The sequence below is a fragment of the Lissotriton vulgaris genome, chromosome 12 (genome assembly GCF_964263255.1).
Source record: "Lissotriton vulgaris chromosome 12, aLisVul1.2, whole genome shotgun sequence".
Taxonomy (NCBI): Eukaryota; Metazoa; Chordata; class Amphibia; order Caudata; family Salamandridae; genus Lissotriton; species Lissotriton vulgaris.
In genome coordinates this window covers 774,434,054-774,450,624 of record NC_141700.1, presented here as the reverse complement: position 1 = coordinate 774,450,624, position 16,571 = coordinate 774,434,054, and the positions used below count along the sequence as shown (strand labels likewise).

Here is a 16,571-nt window from a genome sequence, read left to right as displayed (position 1 = left end):
AATATACTACGGTTCACGGTGAGCTGGATGACGATGAATCTGCTAAAAATTAATCCAGATAAAACGGAGGTCCTGGTAGTTTCAACTGCCACCTCACCTTGGAATGATTTGTTCTGGCCCCAGGAACTTGGACCGACCCCAAAGCCATGCCCCAGCGTAAAGAGCCTTGGTATTAAGATCGACCAGGAGCTCTCAATGACCAGCCAAGTATCCGCCGTCGTTGGAACTTGCACTAACTTGATTAGTTAGTCCCCTTACTTTCTATAAATATGCTCCGAACCATTGTTTCGGCAACAAGTCTCCAGGATCGACTACGGGAATGCATTAATCTAGGTCTGCCAAAAAATCTAGTCAACCGCCTGCAGGTCACCTTGAATGATGCAGCACGTTTAATCTTCAGATCATCCAGACAGACCCATGCTTCCCCATTATTGCACAGGCTACATTGGCTCCCCATAAAGCAAAGGGTGGAATTTAAAAGCCTGTGCATTGCCCATAACGCAATTTATGGGCAGGCACCTGCCTATATAAAAGAGAGGCTTGAAGTTTATAATCCCAAGCGAGCTTTAAGATCTTCCAACCCCCAATTGCTGTCATGTCCGCGCTTTAAAATGGCAACCAAAAGCGGGAGATCCTTTTCAATCCAAGCCCCTCAAATGTAGAATAAGCTACCTGAGGCCCTTCGTAAAGAAACAAACCTCCTTTTTAGGAAATCTTTGAAGACACTTTTATTCAGAGATGCCTTTGGATCTCTGTGAGCTAGGCCGATAATCTGTATCCCTGTTTACTTACCTTTCTTGTTGCTGTATCTGTCAGAAGCGCCTTGAAACCCGACGGTGATTTGACGCGATCTGCCGTGGCCAATCCGGAGCTATCAGGATCATTTCCATGTTCGACCTGAGGAGCTTGGACACTACCTTCGGAATCCGAGCCAGGGGAGGAAACGCGTAAGCGAATGTTCCCGACCAATCCATCAGGAGAGCATTCCCCTGCGTTCCTGGCCGGTGGAACCTGGACGCGAAGGGTGGCATTTGGCGTTTGTCGTCTGCAAACAAGTCTATGGTTGGACGACCCCAGCAACGAAAAAGCTCTTCTACCACTTCGTCGTTTACCACCCAGTCTGGCTGATCTTCGAAGTGCCTGCTGAGTGCGTCTTTTTTTTTTTCGTTCAACTCGCCTGGAAGGTGCACCGCCACTACTGTGAGGCCTCGAGAGAGAGAAGCCAATGCCAGATTGTCTGAGCCTCTCGAGAGAGAGTGGGCGCGATCGTGTGCCTCCTTGTTTGTTCAGATAGAACATGGTGGTCGTATTGTCCGTCTGAACTAGGACTAAGTTGGACTCGATCGCTGGAAAGAAAGCTTTGAGAGCCAGGAATACCGCTCTGAGTTCCAGCATGTTGATGTGGTATGTCTGCTCCTGCGCAGACCACTGGCCTTGAATTTGAAGCGGACCCATGTGCGCTCCCCAGCCTTGCAGAGAGGCATCCGTCACTATAGACTGGGATGGAAGAGGTTGGTGAAACGGTACTCCCACCAGCACATTCCTCCTCCGAGTCCACCATGTGATGGCATCCTTCGTCGCTTGGGAAAGAGTGATACGATCTTCCCAACGCCCTGTCACTTGGTCCCACTGGTCCTCTAGAGCCTGCTGCAGAGGACGCATTCTCAGCCTGGCGTTTGGGATGAGAAAAATGCAGGACGCCATGGAACCCAGCAGGGATGCTACTTGTCGGGCAAACCAGGACTAACAGAACCCCACATTTCTAAATCATGGAAAAAAGTCTCTCCTCCGAAGGAAACGCTTTTCCCAATTTTGTGTCCAGAACGGAGCCTAGGTAGTGGATGGACTGTGTAGGCCGCTGGACTGACTTCTTCAGGTTCACATGGAGACCAAGTCTGTGTAACTGGTGCAGGCAAAGTTGCAGATCGTGCATTACCTGTACCAGAGATGGGCCCTTTAGGAGCCAGTCTTCCAGGTATGGGTAGATGAAGAGTCCCTTTTTGTGAAGAAAAGCCGCCACCACTGCCATGCATTTGGTGAAGACTTGTGGTGCGGACTTGAGACCGAAGGGTAACACCTTGTACTGGTAGTGTTTGCTCCCTACGACAAACCTCAAGTATTTGCGATGTTGTAGAGCAATTGGAATGTGAAAGTACGCATCTTGCAGATCCACCGAACACATCCAATCTCCGGCTTGAAGATGTGGGCATATTTGGTGAAGCGCTAACATGCAGAACTTTTCTTTGACAATGACTTTGTTCAATAGACGCAGATCGAGTATTGGTCTGAACTTGTCCTCCTGATCTTTTTTGGGGACAAGAAAGTATCTGGAGTAGACTCCCTTTCCTCTTTGAGAGGGAGGAACTTCCTCTATAGCTCTTTTTTGTAGCAGAACTTTCACCTCTCTTCGGAGCAAGCTTAGCTGGTGAGGGCAAGAGTTCTTTGGGGGAATGCTCTTCGGAAGCGCACGGAAACGTAGCCTGTATCCATTGCGCTGTATATTCAGCACCTACTGATCCTTTGTGATGTTGACCCACTCTGCCAGGTGTTGTGAAGCACTTCCTCCCACTGGAGTGGGCAACGGCGCCAGAGGAAGCCACTGCTCAGGCCTTTCCTCCTCTTGTGGTGTTAGAGGACTGTTGGTGACCTCCTCTACCTCGGTTGGCTTTGCCTCGAAACTGGGATTTACCCTGGTTCTTACTTTGGGACCACTGAGGGGTTTGAACACTCTGTTGAGCCCCTCTCCCCCTGTTGGTCTTAAAGCGGCGTGTGATTTCTTTTTTCTTTTCCAAACCCACCGCTTTCACTGTATCTAGTTCCGTCTTCATACGGGCCATCTCTTCGTCAGCATGTTCCCCGAAGAGAGAGGAACCCGAAAAGGGAAGATTAAGGATGCGATGCTGAGCATCCGGCTTCAGATCTGTAAGGCGCAACCATGCCGACCTCCTGGCACAAACCCCATGTGAGTAGGAATGCGCCGCAAGCACTGCCCCATCCGCAGCTGTGCTCATCAACTGGCTCACCACCAGACATCCTTCTGTCACAGTCTCTTCAAAATCCCTCTGGTCTTCCTTTGGCAGTTTGGATTTGAACCTTTCCATAGAGTCCCATAAGGCTCTGTCGTATTGACCCAGAAGTGCAGCCTCACTGGAAACCTTCAGAGTGGAGGCAGCTGAATTGCAAACTTTGCGATCCCAGGAGTCCTGAGATTTGCTGTCCTTGTCTGGTGGGACTGAGGAGGAAGCAGCAACTGCATGAGTCTTCCTCGCCGCTGCCACAATCACAGAGTCTGCTGGAGGGTCAGATTTTACAAAGACCGGGTCAGAAGAGGCCGGTTTGTATTTCTTCGGAATGCGGGCTTGCACCGCTCTGATAGCCGCTGGAGTTAGGATAACCTCTGACAGGATCCATAATCCCCGGGACTAAAGGCAGCAGTGGACGAGAGATAGCTTTTTGTGCGAAGTCTCAAAAACTACTGTCGTAGTAACCTGAGGGACAGACATTTCAATGTTCAGCTTCTGAGCTCCTCTTTGCAGGACATCCAGATAAGTGCCAATGTTATCCACTGGGGAGGATCTAGACTTAGGACTGTCCGTCAACGTAGGGGAGTAATCCCTCTTGGAAGACCTGGTATAAGAGGTAGATGAAGTAGACTGAGTTCGTCGACGCCTACGGTGAGCACTGTGACTCCTCTCACGCGATCTTTTTGAATGCTCATCCCTCCTAGGAGAGCGAGTTCTGACCCGATCTTCTGAACGAGGCCTGGCCGGACTTTCTCTTCTGGGAGATCGGGATCTAACCGCAAGTTTCCTTCTGGGTGATCTGGTTGGTGTTCTCACAGGTGATTTGCGCCTGGGAGCACTACGCTTGTCCATCTCCTCTACCAGACTCTGAAGAGGAGACCTGTGTTGTGGGCTGACAGATTCTTGCATACGTTTGGCAGCCCCCGAATCTCGCCAATGGTCCAAAGACTTGTACCATCTAGGTGACAGTTTGACTTGCGCAGCCGAAGGATCTGGCTGACGCACAGGAGATCTGCGCACAGGACTTCTGGACCTTGAAGATGTAGTTGAGGAGCCAGACAACTGAAGTGGAATGACGAGAAGCTGACTCCGTTATCATGATCATAGAGTTTCTAGACAATGATCAAGCTCTTTCTGAATGTCTCGACGTCAAACGTTCTTCTCTCTCCGCCGAACGCCTTTGGGGGGGGTCGGCGGGTCCAACAATCTCGACTTCGAATGCCTCGACGGCGATCGATGTGAGGATCTATGGTCTCTCGATGTCGAGCGGCGATGACCAGCCGTCGACGGAGTCTTCTCTCTCGACGCCGAACGGCGATGACCAGCCGTCGACAGAGCGCTCTGTCTCAACGTCGAACGGCGATGTCCAGCCGTCGACGGAGATCTCTGTCTCGACGTCGAACGGCGATGACCAGCCGTCGACGGAGCCTTCTGCCTCGACGTCGAGTGCCTGTGCGATGACGGCGGAGGGGTATTGGACACCCTCAACACCGAGCGTCGACCAGACACTGACGGAGACTGCGTCCTCGACGCCGATCGACGTGTTTCTGTCGACGGCTGAGGGGTCTTGGTCCTCGACGCCGAACGTGGTTTCTTAGATGACGGCGGGTCACACTTCGACGCCAGTTGTCGCCTGGATGACGACGGCGGAGGAGTGACCTCCCTCGACGCCGACCGTCGCCCGGTTGACGGCAGCGGAGTCACATCTCTCGACGCCGATTGTCGTCCGGTTGACGACGGCGGAGGGGATCTCGACGACGGAATTGGATTCTTAGACGTCGTCGACGTACCTGTTCTTCTTTTCGACGGCGAGCCCGCCGTCGACGGTATTTTTGAAGCCAAACGATCCACTGGTGGTTGTTTCCTCAGCGCCAAGCCTGACGCTGAAGTGATGGAAGACCTGTCTTTTGAAGATGTTTTAGTCTTCTTGGAACCCTTCTTCCCCGGAGACCTTCCTCTGGATGACCTATGAGCCAGGCCATAGATGCAAATTCTCTCCCTGTCTTTGAGAGTTCTTCCTGACAGGTGCTCGCAGTGAGGACAGGTGCCTGGATTAACATTTCCGTATGCTTATGTTTGTTTCACAGGTTCTTCCGGAACTCTGTATCACCGCGTGAGTGTATTTACGTTTTTCGATCGCACACTTGAGCAGCTAACAGGCACTACGCGTTCCTTAAACACCATGGACTTAACAGCACTTCACTTAGAAGTATTAGATATGTTCACAACATAGGGAGGTATGACTGTTTCACCCATTCACAAATCCTGACTAATTACCACCTTGGATAGTTTTTTACGCATTGCATTAAAATATTCGACTGAGATAGAGCACACGTTTTGCCTTTGAGATCGCATGCGATACTGAAATGAAATTAAATTGGGTTTTATAAAGCGCGTTACTACCCGGAGGCCTCGTGCTGTGGGACAGTAGGTTTTTTTGGAGATTGCTATCTGGCTTTAATGGAAAAGAAATGTTTTCAAGCTTTTCCTAAATTTTTGTAAGTCGGGCTCGCTGCGCAGTGTGGGAGGCAGGGAGTTCCAGACTGAGGCCGCATTCTGTGAGAAGGAGCGTCCACCCCATCTGGCCCGTTTGGTTTTCTTGGTTGAGGCCAGAAAGGCTGTGCTTGAACGAAGTGCTCTTGGTGGGTGGTAGGGGGGGACCAGGGAACAAATCATAGCTGGGGCTTTCTTCCACATAGCCTTGTGCATTATGCACATTGCCTTAAATTTTACTCTGGCTTGGATGGGCAGCCAGTGTAGTTTCCTCAGTGCGGTGGCTCCCGAGTGTCTTCGGGGAAGACCAAGAAGAAGGCGGGCTGCTGCATTCTGGGTTACTTGGAGTCTTTTTATTGTACTGGAGGGTGTGCCCAAGTAGAGAGCGTTCCCATAGTCAAGACGGGACAGGATAATGGCCTGTACCATTATTCTCCGAGCCTGAAAAGGGAGTAGGGGTAAGACTTTCCTCAGCATCCTCAGTAGGCCAAAGCATGTGGCAGACAATATTGTGGCCTGTTGATTGAAGCTTAGGGTGTCATCTAACCATACGCCTAGGCTTTTAATCCGGTCCTTTGGTTCTGGTGGGGTGCCCATACAGATCGGCCAGTCGATGATAGGTTTTGGTGCTGTTGTGTTCCCCAGAAACATTATCTCTGTTTTATCCCTGTTTAACTTCAGGTGGGACAAGGCCATCCATTTTGTTATGGCTTCTAGGCAGCCACTCAGGTTGTGGGGAGTGCTGTCTGGGTGATTCAGGGACACTACTAGTTGTGTGTTGTCGGCGTAGGTTATGATTTCAAACCCAAATGGGTGTACAATTCCTGCCAGGGGTTCCATGCACACATTAAATAATGTGGGACTCAGGGAGGAGCCCTGGGGCACTCCCTGATTGAGGGGCCAGATTTTAGAGTGAGTAGCCCCCTCCACTACTTGAAATGTGCGGTCTTTCAGAAAGGATTTTAGCCACGTGATAGCATTTCCTGTCACTCCCACATTAGTTAAGCGGGAGATTAGGATGTTGATGTTCACGGTATCAAAGGTGGCACTCAGGTCCAGCAACATAATTTCTGTTGTGCCGCCTTGATCCATGTGCTTCCGGGCTAGTTCTGTTACTGTTAGTAGGGCTGCCTCTGTTCCCAGTTTTGGGCGGAATCCAGCTTGAGAATCATGGAGTAGGTGGTTAATCTCCAAGTATTGCATCAAGGTAGAATTGATGTGCTTCTCAAGCATCTTGCTTATCCAAGGGAGGAGCGAGATCGGACGATAGTTTGCCATTTTTCCAGGATCGAGATTAGGCTTTTTCAGGAGGGCTCTAACTTGTGCACATTTCCAGGCTTTTGGTACGTTCCCTGTAGTTATAGACCTATTTATGATGTTTAAGATGGTTGGTCTGATGGTGTCTGCAACCTTCAGCAAGTGACGTGGAGGGGCAGGATCGGTGGGGGATCCGGATATTACTTTTTGCATTAGTGCTTTAAGTGAGTCTTCCTCAAGCAGTGGGAATTCTGCTAGCTGGCAGACAGGGGTAGTAACGGTGGTATCTGGTTGAGAGAAATACAGTTCGGTAGAATTAAAGGATAGGAAGATGGTGTAGATCTTTTGATAAAAGTACTCTGCCTGACTTTCACAGCGGATCTGGGCTTCGCTGGGGTCGTGCATAATAGGAGGGGTACTAATCAGGGATTTGGCGATCCGGAAATTCCCTCGGGCTGTTGAATGCTGACCTAATTTGTTTGTCATAAAAAGCTGCCTGAGCCGAGTTAATTTCGGCTTTGTATCCCTTGATGGCTTCCCGATGCCTGGTCTTGTCCTGTTCTCCGAGTGTGCGTCTCCATGTCCTCTCTAGTCTCCTGCAGTTCTGTTTTATCTCTTTTAGTTTAGGGTTAAACCAAGGTGACTCTTTGCATTTGGTTTTTTCCTTGAGGGATTTCAGGGGAGCGATCTCGTCTAGTGAGGACTGTACCCAGTCAATGTAATGTTTGTAAAGTATCTCTGGGTTGTCTCCTGTTTGAGGTTGAATGTTAGAGAGGGAGTTAGTCCATTGGTCAGTTGATATCTTTGCCCAGTTCCTACCCTTTAGTGTGGCACGAGGGAGAACTGAAGGGGAATTTGGAATTTCCCAAGTTAATGGCACCAAGAAGTGGTCGGACCAAGGAAGAGGGACCGGGGTCCCTGCCCCAAGCCTGTGATCGTTGCTTAGAACTGCATCCAGCAAGTGGCCTTTGTTATGTGTGGGTTCGAATCCCTTTTGGGTGAATTGAAGGGCTGCAAGATTATGTAAAAAGGACTTAGCTAGGGGGTTTGAAAGGTCATCCAGGTGTATATTTACATCTCCCAGCACTGTGAAGTGAGGAGAGGAGATAGCTAGCTCGGCAACATGGGAGGGAAGGGATTCTATAAAATCTCCTATTTGTCCCGGAGGGCGGTAGAGAAGTAGTCCCGAGAATGTTGAAGTGGCAGATAGATCTAAGGCAAAGCTCATGCTTTCACAGTCCGGGATGTCGACTGGGCAGGCTCTACATTGGTAGCAGTTTTTAAATAATATCCCTAGTCCTCCTCCTCTTCCCTCCTTCCTGTCGACTCTCTGTAATCCGTAGCCACGTTGTAATATGGAGCTGATGTCTGGGTCAATCTCGTCTTTTAGCCAGGTTTCCGTAAGGAATATGGCATCTGGATCGAGACTATCGAGGAGGAGTGACATTTCCAAGGAGTGTTTTGTCAAGGACCGACAGTTTAGGAGAAACATTTTGGGTGGGGGGGTTAGGGTTCTCCATTAGTTTGAGCGGGGGTCTGGGATTGAAACCACAGTGTAGGCATTTCCTTATGGGGTTGATTGGGCACATGGAATTGCGGCACAATAACTCGATTTTGGGCTCTAGCTTCCTAAGGGCCTCGGCGTCATACCTTAATTGAATTGCGGGTTTCGTCGGGCTTGGGGCAAGGAGGCTCGCCCCTGGTCGCTGCAGGGCGCGGACGGGCGCAGACGGGCTTGCCTTCGGCGCGTCCGTTGCGCGTGCGCTTGGCTTGCCACTTTTGTAGTGTGGTGTGCTCCAGGACTAGAGCGCTACCCTCCCGGAAGTGGTGGTGAAGCCGGCGGAAGTGCGACTTTCCTCCCTCTAGCCCTCCGCAACAAACGGCAGAAGCCGCGACGGAACGGGGCTCGGGAGAGTCAGCACAAGTGCTATCAGGCTCAGCTAGCAGTGAGTTCAATGCACAGTCAGGTAATGTGTTTTAAAAAACGTAATTCTTTTTTAAAACATAAGCTAAAAACAACAGGGGTTATTTAAAATATTGAGTCATTTTTAACAGGTTTGGTACAAACGACAATGAAATCAGCTGCCAATTGACTCAGTGCTTCGTTTTACCATTAAGCGGCCAGGCAGAGTCTTTTTTTTCTGGTGCACAATATTAGCAATTGTAAATGGTACTTATATTGTGTGTTACTAGCCCTGACTGGGTGTTGAAGCATTTGCGATGGATATGTGTTGAAAGTATGTTACAGTACGAGGCTTGAATAAACATAGTGCCAAGGCATTCATGAGGTATTGCTCATCAGTTGTAACAATAGGGGTCATTTACCTCCGGTGTACTAAGGACTTTTTAGATCGAGCATTCGAGATCTCTTGTATATACTTTAGTATATACTTATATGTGTATGTACTTTGTGGGTTTTGGAGATCCACCCTAGGACAGGTCTGCTTCCGCTTAGGGACTTTTTTTTCTGTTCAAATGCCTCTAACTGTCTTGATAGTAAACAACCAGTAGAGGTCAGCAAAATACCAGAATTACTTTCTGTGGATGGACTTTCTTTTTTATTTTTCTGGCAACTGCTTTTATTGAACTTTCTTGATAGAAAACGACCAGCAGAGGTCAGTAAAATACCAGAATCACTTTAGCATTTTCTAGATTCCAGTCCATAGAAATGGTCTTCTACGAGCACCCGTAGACAATATTTTTTTCAAATCTTGTATTTTCAGCGATATGACCAATGAAGGCCCTGATTTTATATTAAAAACAGAGCATTAGGACTATACCGTTTCCCGCTAAAAGGCACTATTTCTCTCTGTGTTCCCATACCTGGTGTATCATACAGTTTGGTGCTTATTTTCTCTCCATGTTAAAGAATAGTGAATGTTTCAGCACCCAGGCTAATGTGGTACATAGTTAAATGCATATAAGGTCCCAAAGGTGAGACCGACAGCATTGCAAATGCTTGGTTTTCATGTATCATGACTTGATAAGTGCATACTCTGAAATGATTTGCCGCTAGGTTTCTGGGTGGGTTCAGGTTGTGGATGACTGATAGTGAGGAGGCATGATTGACAGCACTGCAGTTGAGGCAGAAGGCAGTGAGAGTTTCTCACTGTACCTGTGAGTGGATCAGATCGGTGTATAGACTACATGAACATTAGGTCCCTGTTCTCTCTACAGATCTAACCAAATGATTGTTGCAAATGTGGCAATTGTAACTGTGGGAAAGTGTGAGATATTCATATAGATTATTTCAGAAAGATGGGGGAAGAAAAAGGGTGTGTCTAACACATTAAGAGATACAGAAGAAAGTGGTGTAAAGAAGAGTTTTGAAGGATTGAGACACTCTGAATGCAACTACCCCTCCCACATATGTTCGTGATATTTAATGAAAAATTTCCTAGCCATCGCAACAGAAAGTTTCAATTATACACAGCAGTCGTTTCAAAACTTAAATTCAACAACTACAATTCCCAAGAGGCCTTGGGAATGTAAACAAAGAGTTTGTCAGAACAGTCTCTCAATCCTACCCAACCAGGTGTTGGCAACCCAGGTCATAGTTTATCACTGGCCATTCCTCTTTCATTGCGCAGGATCAGCAATTGCCGTCAACTCACGAATCCTGTTTATTTGCATCCATGCCTGCAAAAAAAAGACATATTTAGAACCCATTCATGGCTAATGTTTAAACCTGGAAGGGAATAAGCCAAAGGTCACAGGTTCACTGGTGAATCAAACATTTATTCATGCAACATTAGTTCAACACGAGAAACTCAAACTTAGTTACTTACTTTTGGGATAATCCTCTCCTCTGAGTTCTTAATAGAATTGAAACTTTCTGCTACAATAGCTAGGAAATTTTTTATTCTATGTCAGGACCGGAGCCGAGGATTATGCTAGTTTAAAGCTTGCTTACCACCAAGTGGGCCATCTGTAGTATGGGTTTGAAGTAAAACCGTTTAAATGTTGAGTCCGAAGACCAATTTGAGGTGTTAAGTATATCCTCCAATCGAGCCCCTTAATGAGAAGGCTTACGAGGCCATCGCCCCACGCGTGGAGTGGACTGCAAACAACCTCAGGTAGATACCCGCTTTGTGCATTACCCAGCGAACCCACCGGGCTATTGTGGGGAAGACACTGATCTGTGAGGCTTACGCAAGGCAATTAAGAGTTACCACTCGCCCGAAGGCAAAATTCCTCTGATATTTCTTCATAGGCTTTAAGGCAAAAAACTACGTACGATTTCGGTGGCCCGGGTGAGGCCGGATACGAAATGGATATGTCCCACATTTTGTCAGTTTACGGATCGTGAAAGTCAATAAAGCAGAAAAAAATATGGTCAGTGATGTCCAGGACTCTGACATCCGTCTAAAGGAGATCATGTAGAGAAGCATAGCTAGTTTCACCTAAAGCTCTTTCTGGAAAGAAAAAAAGAAAGAAAGAAAAAGAAAAAGAAAGAGAGAAAGAAAGAAAGAGAAAGAAAGAGAAAAAAGAGAGAAAGAGAGAAAGAAAAAGAGAGAAAGAAAGAAAGAAAGAGAAAGAGAAAAAGAGAAAGAAAGAAAGAGAAAGAGAGAAAGAGAGAAAGGAGAGAGAGAGAGAGAGAGAGAGAGAAGGAAAGAAAGGAGGTGGAGTACCTGGTTCATATCCCAGAGCCCTAAAATATGGGCTCCAGAGAAAGGGACAGCCTGATTACCCCTCAGGAGCCGACAAACAAATGGGTATTCCCCTACCGGGGAGCCATCCACTACTGAGTGTCCTGCAAATATAGCCGAGTGAAGGTATTAATAGACATGCAGGCCAGACCTTCCTCAGTCAGCGAGGCCACAAAATTCAGGATGAGAATCACATCTGCTGCCACGGGATCGAGGTCCCGTCGCAGACACCAACAGGACCACCTTCTCCAGGTAGACCTATAGCCTTTGACTGTGCTGTCCTCCAAGGCCTTGGACATGAACTTCTCAACCATGCCGTAAAGGCCTGGGACTGACCATCGTCCCCTGAATCCGCCACGCCATGAGGTCTAGTGACCCTTGCAGGATGAGCCGGTGGTGCTTTTGTGCCGGACTGAAGCAGGGCTGTAAATGGGGGGGTGGGGGGGTGGGCATATCCCTGCTCCCGTGTCCAGTCATGGAGGAATGCATCCGTGGCCAACGCCAAGGGATCCGGTCTCCAAATGAAGAACCTGGGTAATTAGTGATCCAGGCGGGAGGCGAAGAGATCCACTGAAAAAGGACCCAATTTTTTCTGGAGGTCCGAGACTACACATGCATGAAGTTTCCATAGGCTCGCTTCCCGGAAGTGGCCGGACTGAAAGTCCACTACCTGATTGCCCTGACCCGGAAGGTATTCCGCCATCACAGAGATCTGGCGGTCCAAGCAATATTGCCAGAAGTTGGCCTTGAGGTTGGAGAGAGCCTTTGACCAGGTGCCCCCTAAGTGGTTGATGCACCGGACGGCCGAAACATTGTCCATCTTTAGGAGGACACAAGATTGTCTTTGGTCCAACATCGGACTGCAAAGGCACCCGGCAGGAGCTCCAAACAGTTGATATACAATCGCTGTTCGAGCGGAGACCACACCCCTGCTGTGGTGAAATCGCCTCATCTGGCACCCTTTTCTAACTATCTGGCAGAGAGACAAATATTGCCCGCCCATTCCATGCCTCCGTGTTGGTAAGCCACCAGATGAGCTCCCCTCTGGCTTCTGAGGAGAGAGTCACCTGTTGTGCATATGAGAGCCCCTTGCGCAGATGGGCTGCCTATAAGCATTGGAAGGTGCAGTAATGAAGAGACCCTGTGATGGTGACCTGGATGGAGGAGAGGAGGCCTACAAGTTGCGCCGCCTGTCTTAAGGAGATGCAGTGTTTTGTGAATGCATGCCGCATTTACTGGCACATTTTTGCCACCTTCCGAGAAGGGCGACTGAGAGAAGCCTCTACGGAGTTGATAAAGAAACCCAGAAAAATCACCTTCGGAGAAGGGACTAGGAGAGATTTGGAATCGTTGATTACGAACCCCAAGCTATGTTGGAGATTGACCGCCGTCCGGAGTTACAGCTCCAGTTTTTTTAGGCACGGGGCCATCATCAGATCATCAATATAGACTATAAGTCTCATTCCCTGCGACCTCAGGTGCTCCACCACCGGTCTGAGAATCTTTGTAAGGCACCAGGGTGCCAAGGGAGGCCAAAGGGTAGGGTGGTGAACTCCCCAGAAAACCTCCTGTGGGGGAGGGGGAATGGGGATCGAGAGGTAGGCGTCCTTGAGGTCCAGACGCACCATCCAGGCTCAAGGGATGAGGATGTCCCGTAGCAAATGGATCCCTTCCATTAGTGGCAATAGACCAGCCATTCGATGAACTCTGATGACAGGACGCTGACCTCCGTCCGCTTTCTCCACAATGAAGAGATTGCTGATAAACCCCCTAGGGAGTAGAGTCGCTGGGGAAAAAGCTCCATAGGTCAGATGGGGTGCGGAAGTTCTGCTATGGTTGGAGTACCATAAATATTTCTATCTGGAAACCATGAATGGTCCAGAGTACCCAGACGTCCCCCGTGATGGAAGTCCAGGCCTGGAAAAAATGTGCCAGTCAGCCCCCTACCTTTACAAGGGAAGATGGGGGAACACTCACAGGTACTGTTGGAGGACCCAGTGCTTCTGGATCCTCTGCCTCGCCTCCCTCTGGTGGGGAAGAAGTTTGCGAATCTGGCCTGGTCTTGATATTGGCATTGGTGGGAGCCTTGTCCTCTGGAGTTGTACTGGTTATTGGGGCGTTAGGTCGAGCGGCCCATGCCTGAACCGGCCCCGCGGAAAACTCGAGAGGAAAACTTCTTTAATAAAGGACTGTGCTTTGTCCAGTGAGGTGGAGGTATTCACAAACCTCCCCAATTCTTGATAAAAGGTTCCCCAAAGAGGCCCTCCTGCGCAAAATGGCCTGCTTCGGAGTGAGGTCCACCTTAATGAGCAGGGACCAACGCCTCTCTGTCAACCCGCAGTTTGCATTGCTGAGAAGACAACGGCACATTAAACCCAGGCCAAAAGGGTATCAGGTGAAATGAGAGAGCCCAATGACCTGGCCTCTTCTGCCATGTTGAGTATCTTCGTTAGTGGTCCCAGAGTGTCCAGCAACTTGTCCTGGCAGGCCCACCTGAACCGGTCTATCCCTATTTAGGGTCCTTCATGAACTTCTGCAGTAAGGTGGCCATTCGTAGGTGTTAGCACCACCTTACCTTCCAGGGAGGGGCGGGGACACTTCGCCCTCTGACATTTTCTGTATTTGTTCTCCAGAGGCTTCCAAATGCAGCCCACCACACTGTGTGACCTACTCTGACTGGGCCAATTCGGAAGACCTCGTGGAGAATCTCATCTGGGTCCAACATGTCAGAGCATAGCCCATGGTCAATAGGTGCATGGTGGCGGGTGTCAGAGGGTGTGGGGCATGGAAGGAAGGAAGGAAGCCAGGGTTGCGAGGGTCCTGCGTCGTCATCAGTGTTACTATGGCAGTCGTCAACCAGGGCAGCAGGGCCACTGGGGAAGTAGTACTGGCCAAGAACGCCTGCTTGAGCCTAGCGAATGCATTTAGTTCTACACCCGCCTTGCGGGGCACTTCGCTGGCAGCGGGTTAGAGTCTAGGGGTTGAGGGGGCTGATTTGTAGTAGCGGGCCCAGAGTGGTTCCTATCATCTTTTTACGGGCTTGCGCCATTTGGCGAGAAAGGCAATGGCCTCTGAAACTGCCCTGTAAATTGATGCATCAACAGCATCATAAAACTCATTCCAAGGGAGTCCGCTCAGGTGGTCATCCTCCCCCTGGGTGTCATTGAAGGAGTCCATTCTTGGGAATGGCCACCGCACCCTACATTGTAAGTATACAGGCGCTAGAAAATATTGGGGCAAAAGGCACTGAAGAGAGAGAGTGCTAGTTATTAAGGGCTGGGTGTCAGTCCTGCTTCAAAGTGGGGCAAGCCTCACCTCAATAGGGCAGGAGCCCGGGGACCTCGCACCCTTGGGGCACAATATTCAGGGTCACAAAGCCTGGGGGACGATCCCTGCAGGCTAGAGCCTGCTCAGCAATACAGACTCCATCCTAGGGGAGCATCTAACACAGACGGCGGTACAGACCCTGATCGGGCATCACTCCAGACGGACAAGGCTCCAACCGTGGCGCGACTCCCTTTCCTGAGATATAAGCGTAACAAACCAAGCAGAAACCCTCTATTGGTGGGAGGACCACACAGCGGAGCTGCAACAGTTATCAGTGGTCGCGAAGGGGCAAAAAACGCTCCCGCAGCCAAAATAAATTACAGTTGTGCAGTGGTTGTCACTAAAATTATAAAACATAGTTAAACAATACTGCGTGAACGCGGGTGGCAACATTTGTCCGACAGGACAACAAGAGTCAATTAAATATTGGCATACCGCACAGCGAGTTTACATAAGGAAAAAAACTATTTAGCAATACCAGGCGTGAGAGAAAGACATCCCTTATCTCTGGCTGGGAGCAGCGAAGAAAGAGGAGGAATAGCTAGTGATGGACTACGACCTGGGTTGCCAACGCCTGATTAGCTGGGATAGAGAGACTGTTGTTCTGATTAACTCTTGAAATGGCTGCTGTTCAATAAAATTGGACAAAAGTAAAGCATAATCCTCACCTCCAGTTCTGACTTGGAATTCAGTCTCCTATTACCAGAAAATAAACGTTTTAAAATTCTAAATATTCCATAAATAATTGTTTTCACCTTAATATTACCCTTCCCATCCCTGAATCCTAAAATAACCCATATGTCCCTTTACTTCTAACCACCCCTACAGCTAAAAAGCACTAATAAAGCCAACAGGTTTGGCTTGTGGTAATTATGTTTGTTGTTGTGACATGTTTGAATGCAACAGACAAACCCACGGAGAGACACCCAAGTACTGGTCAGGTGCCACGCTGTATGATGCACACGGTTTAGTTTATATGCCCTGAGCCACACCTTTAATTACTCAGGTCACACCGCTGGGAAAGGATTTCAAAGTACCCTTCTTTGGCAATGCCTGCGTTAGAGACCACTCCCATTTTTCATCACACGAATAGCACTGATTAAGACAATGATGAATAATTGGCTTTCAATGTGTTATCTGCATACAGGCTAACATCTGTCTTAGGCACAAGTTTCAAAATTTCAAACCCCAAAAACGCCTACATTTTGCCTTTGTCCCACTTCTTCAAGCTTTCTACAGTTCAATGCAAGTTAAAAGGGAGATCAGGCCTAAAACATCATAAAATGCTACTAGACCTGCAGGTGCAGTGACTTAAATAACTGACTTGGCCTAATTATAATGTTCTTTACCCCCAAACTAGTTTTCAGTCTTCAGCCCAGCTTGCTTGAATCCTGATGGTGCAATGAGCAAGGGACTCATGTCTGAGCATACCGCTTATGGTGGACAAAACGATTCAGAAAAGGGGGTGGTGATGGACAGAGTATCTGAATTAAGCAGAACACTCATACCCAGTCAACAGATCAGGGCTTGATCCATCAGGATTCAGGCAAGCCGGGCCAAAGACGGCTGTAATGCCAGAAACCGGTCCCCGGAAGCTGGTTTCCTTTCCAGTAAAAGAATTGGCTTGGTAGTTTGGTCTGCCCTGTTCCCATGATGCACTGGGCCAGGGACAGACTAATTTGCATGTAGCTAGGTTCTGAGATGGGATGGTGCAGTGAGCTAAAAAACGGTGATGGATCAAGCCCTGATCTGTTGACTGGGTACGAGTATTCTGCTTAATTCAGATGCTCTGTCCATCACCACCCCCCTTTTCTGAATCCTG

At 48.8% G+C, this 16,571-nt stretch overlaps 1 protein-coding gene across 3 annotated transcripts in view; it reads right to left on the bottom strand.

Moving 5' to 3' along the window:
* LOC147678668 (beta-1,3-galactosyltransferase 5-like) overlaps positions 1 to 16,571 on the bottom strand; it is a 176,773-nt gene that overhangs the window by 155,760 nt on the left and 4,442 nt on the right. For 2 of the 3 annotated variants that reach the window (XM_086946122.1, XM_086946121.1), the window contains exon 2: positions 10,301 to 10,412. The exons of the other annotated variant lie outside the window; for it this stretch is intronic. The gene's annotated coding sequence lies outside the window, so the exon portion shown is untranslated. The remainder of the gene's footprint in view (positions 1 to 10,300; positions 10,413 to 16,571) is intronic. 3 annotated transcript variants of the gene reach the window in all.